The 5,202-nt window shown below is 35.0% G+C and overlaps 1 pseudogene; it reads right to left on the reverse strand.

Annotated features, from left to right (window-relative positions):
- Positions 1-2,705: 2,705 nt before the first annotated feature.
- Positions 2,706-5,202, reverse strand: part of LOC136831004 (piggyBac transposable element-derived protein 3-like) — a 16,221-nt pseudogene continuing 13,724 nt past the window's right edge.

Here is a 5,202-nt window from a genome sequence, read left to right on the forward strand (position 1 = left end):
CATTAAATAAAGGGTGAAATATTCTTTGTTTAAATGGAGATGACTCAGTTCTGCCATATTGTAAATCTTTAGTTATCATTTTATAATATCTTGCAATTACGACCAAGTATACACACACACACCACACACACACACACACACACACACACACACACACACACACACACACATATATATATATATATATATATATATATATATATATATATATATATATATATATATATATATATATATATATACTTGGTCATGATTGCAAGTATTATAAAAATGATAACTAAAGATTTGCAATATGGCAAAGCTGAATCATCTCCATTTAAACAAAAGAAAATTTTCACCCTTTATTTAATGCTGAAAATACAGGCGACAAAAGGAAACTCGGCTTTTAATAATATATATATATATATATATATATATATATATATATATATATATATATATATATATATATATATATATATATATATATATTCTTAAGTAAGAGACCAGTTAATATTCGAAACAAAACGGTGCGGTTCTTTCACCCCATATATTGTTCAGCGCGCAACATTTCCTTCATTGTTTGTATGGAAAGCTACACAATACACTTCCCGTCTTTTATTTCTCACCTTTCCCAACGTCTTTAAGTAAGAAAAATAGCATTACACACGCCATTGTCTTTCATACACATTCCCAAGTAAGTTGGACATTTGCTGTTGTCCGCTCGTTTTCCATTGTGAAAGAACGAAATGATCTTTCTGGACTTAGCTTTTGCTGTTTAGAGAAAATCAATAAAATGAACAAAAAAAAAAAAAGGAAGAGTACCCTTGTCACAGAAACTTGGAGCCTTAGGAACCTGTGTTAGAATCCCGCTGCTGCTGAGTTAAACCCAACATATTCCAGGATGGACTTTTAGTGTTTTCTCTTGTAGTTTGTGTTTGTTTTGCCAAGATATCTAGATTCATTGAGTGTGATGTATTCACCATTTCATTTTGTACGTGGTTCCAAGAAAAATCCAAAGAATATTTCATAGTCATTCTTATCATTTGTTAATACCGATGACTTGTCAAAATAAAAAGATAATCTCATTGGAATATGTTTAGTCACAAAGCTAGGAAAAATAACACTGGCCAACAAATAAAAACAAAAAATTTCCGGCATGGAAAGTTATAGCTTTTCTAGACTAATTTTGGGGTGCTTAATCCAAATCTGGTCTCAGAATTGCTCAATCACATCACATTTTTACTCTATCAGCATACCCCATTTTCTGTAATATTCTGCAAATATTACCTTTTCACTCTTCCCCATTTATTGCAAGCCGCTTAATATGTTTTTACGTGTCCTTATATACATATAAGTTTTTACTTCTTATCGTTAGGGATATGCAGAGGTATTTCTCTGGCAAAATCTGGCATGTTTTTGTTTTCCTTTGCCTCGCCAAAGAAAATGTGAGACAGTTGATTTTTAAACAGTGAGAAAGGTTAGGGTCGCTCAATGTTGTGATTCTTTTGCGTCGAGTTTTCGTTTTTCTTATATATACTGTACTGTACACCCTGTTGTTACATCTGCGGAAACTACACTTTAAAGGATCAAAGGCGCAACATAACTACTTCTGTTAAGAAAATGTACCTTGCCTACTTTAAGGTACATCTTGGAGACCAGGACAAAAGCTGGGGTCCTCACATAGTGTGCAAAACATGTGTTGAAACATTGCGATCATGGACTCAAGGAAAGAATGCTAAGCTCAAGTTTGGTGTGCCAGTGGTTTGGAGGGAACTGACAAAACCATTTTGATAACTGCTACTTCTGTCTTGTCAATGTGAAAGGTTTCAATAAGAAAACCAAGCATCTCTTGAAATATCCAGATATCCCTTGAGCCATTCGACCAGTTGCACATTGTGATGAAATACCTGTACCAGTATTTGCTGGAATGCCTGAGATTGATGACGACGACATCAGTCCAACAACTAATACGGAAGGAGGTGAACCGGCTGATTTTTTTCCGTCATCTGATGAAGATTGTGATACGCCTTCTCTGTTTACTCAGGCTGAATTAAGTGATCTGGTAAGAGATTTGTATTTGCCAAAGATGTCTGCTGAATTGTTAGCTTCCGGGTTGAAAGAAAAAAGAATGCTGGAACCTGGCACTAGTATTTCTTTTTATCGTAACAGAGAAGCAGAACTGTGGAAGTATTTTAAGTCTGCTGCTCAAATTGTGTATTGTAGTGATGGTGAAGGACTTCCGATTGCTATGGGGCTACCTGCATATGATCCAACTGACTGGAGACTTTTTATTGACAGTTCCAAAAGGAGCTTCAAATGTGTTTTGCTTCGCATCAGAAACAAGTTTGGTTCTATTCCAATAGGACACTCGGTAAACATGAAAGAAGAATATGCCAGCATCAAGATTGTTCTGGAGAGGTTGCAATATCATGTACATGAATGGTAGATCTGTGTAGATTTGAAAATGGTGAACTTTTTTCTGGGTCAGCAAGGAGGTTACACAAAATACCCCTGTTTTTGTGTTATTGGGACAGCAGACCACTGGGCGAAAAAAGAATGGCCTCCAAGAAGGAGTTTGACACCTGGTGAGAAGAACATCATCAATGATCCTCTTGTTCAGAGAAACAAAATAGTCTTTCCTTCCACTACACATAAAACTTGGTTTGACGAAACAATTTGTGAAAGCCCTTGATCACAATGGAGACTGCTTCTGCCACACATGTTCAACCTTTCCAAGTCTGAGTGAAGAGAAGAAAAAGGCAGGAGTATTTGATGGACCCTAGATAAGAACACTCCTCAGAGATGCCACCTTTGTCACAACAATGAATGAAGTAGAGGCTAGAGCTTGGAACGCTTTCTCTGACGTAATAATGAATTTCCTTGGAAACAGAGAAGCTGACAACTATAAAGAGATTGTGGAGGAACTGCTTCTGAGTTTTCAATCACTTGGATGTAAAATGAGCATCAAGTTGCACTACTTACACAGTCATTTGAGTAATTTTCCCGAGAACCTTGGGTGATATCAGTGAAGAACAAGGTGAACACTTTCATCAAGACATTAAAATTATGGAAGAACGCTACCAAAGCAGATGGGACTGCAATATGATGGCCGACTACTGTTGGAGCTTGAAGAGGGATGTTCCAGATGTTGTGCATGACAGAATGTCAAAAAAAAGGAAGTTCATGTAGCTGTGAGTTTATCATAAACAATAAATATTTTGTACATCTTTGCATCTAATTCTTTTACTGTGAGCACAAAGTTGCCAATTCATGTAAATATATAATATCTTATATCTTGAAAACCTGATGTGTTGGACAAAAACTGATTGCATATTTGGATTTAGCACACCAACATTAACTAGAATTCGGTCGAAAACCCCATGCCAGAAAAATTGTTTACCAGTGTCGAATAACAGTCTCGCTCTTCTCGTTGTTTCCGGGTAGAATTGCACTCCTAACCTTTTTGTCACCTGATTAGATGCTTTAAATAGTTTTACCCCGGACAGACCTGCTATTTAGATATATGATGTGCGGAACGACGACTTTATAGTGTAAAAATCTAGTTTTTCTCCCGGTGTATTACGGTTCCTCCCATTTTGTGGGAAACTAAATTCGGCTTCATATTAATCAGTGAGAGAATAAGGATCTCATATTTTCCATCTTCTTTCTTTTTACTGATCTGTAGCAAAGGACACTTTGGAAAAGTGTCTGCTTTTTTTCCCCTCTGAGCGAGATGTTGGTAGTGCCTTAAATTGACTATATGGATGTAGAAAAGAGCAAGATTAAAGGAGAAAAAACGCTCTGTATGGCTTCGTTGAATAAAAAACGAGAACGTAATATTCTACCCAAAAGACAACAAAAATTCAACCTCGTGAAATTCGAAAAGACAAGTTTCGTTTTAGTTTTCTGTAAAAGAAAACTATTGTGCCGACTTTGTCTGTCCGCCCGCGCTTTATTCTGTCCGCACTTTTTTTGTCCGCACTTTTTCTGTCCTCACTTTATCTGTCCGTCCTCAGATCATAAAAACTACTGAGGCTAGAGGGCTGCAAATCATCAAACATAACAAATTGCATCCCTCTAGCCTCAGTAGTTTTCATTTTATTTAAGGTTAAACTTAGCCATAATCGTGCATCTGGCAACGATATAGGACAGGCCACCACCGGGCCGTGGTTAAAGTTTCATGGGCAGCGGCTCATGCAGCATTATACCGAGACCACCGAAAGATAGATCTATTTTCGAGTCCTTGATTATACGCTGCAGCGGCTGTACAGAAAACTCGATTGCGCCGAAAAAACTTCGCCGCATTTTTTATTTGTTTTATGATGGTTTGTTCTCTTTGGGACGGAACAACAACGATTATTTTTGTTTCCTTTGGGTAGTATTTTCCGATCACCTCCGTCTCATTTTCATATATATATTTCTCACCATCTCATCCTCAGATAAAACAGTTGTTTGACGGCACGAATGTTGCAATAGAAATCACATCAATGTAGGTAAAAATGATCCATGTAAAAGAAAGACAGATTTTTTTTTTTTAAGGGTTCGAAGTCTTTTTCAACTGAAAGGGGCTCGAACGAATAGCATAGTTGAAAGAGGGTAAAGCCCCTGGTTATTGGCAATGACTCGTTGTTTACCAAATGGATCATTTTTCGTCATCCTAGACGTAATGAATGGGAGATTGGACTTGATTTGCATTTGTCTGCATTATGTTTATGATATTTCTAGGTACATTTTCATTTGCGTTAGTGAATTCCGTTTTATTTTTCCCTTTCTCCGAAGTTCATCATAATAAACTCTTGAAAGATTTTTGTCATTCGTCCGTTATTAGACAATAAACATGTACCTCCAGCTAATTCTTCATTCGAGAAAATCTCACCTAAGTTGTCAAATAATTTATTATCAAAGTATATAGAAATCTAGATGGGAAAGCGGATCATTACACAAGCAAACATTGTATATTTATCCTCTCATATATATATATATATATATATATATATATATATATATATATATATATATATATATATATATATATATATATATATATATATATATATATATATATATATATATATATATATATATATATATATATATATATATATATATATATATATATATATATATATATATATATATATATATATATATATATATATAAATATATATATAAAATATGTGTATGTGATAGGAAGAGCCAAAGTCGTACAGTTTTTATCT

Source organism: Macrobrachium rosenbergii, chromosome 48, assembly GCF_040412425.1.
Source record: "Macrobrachium rosenbergii isolate ZJJX-2024 chromosome 48, ASM4041242v1, whole genome shotgun sequence".
NCBI classification, from domain to species: domain Eukaryota; kingdom Metazoa; phylum Arthropoda; class Malacostraca; order Decapoda; family Palaemonidae; genus Macrobrachium; species Macrobrachium rosenbergii.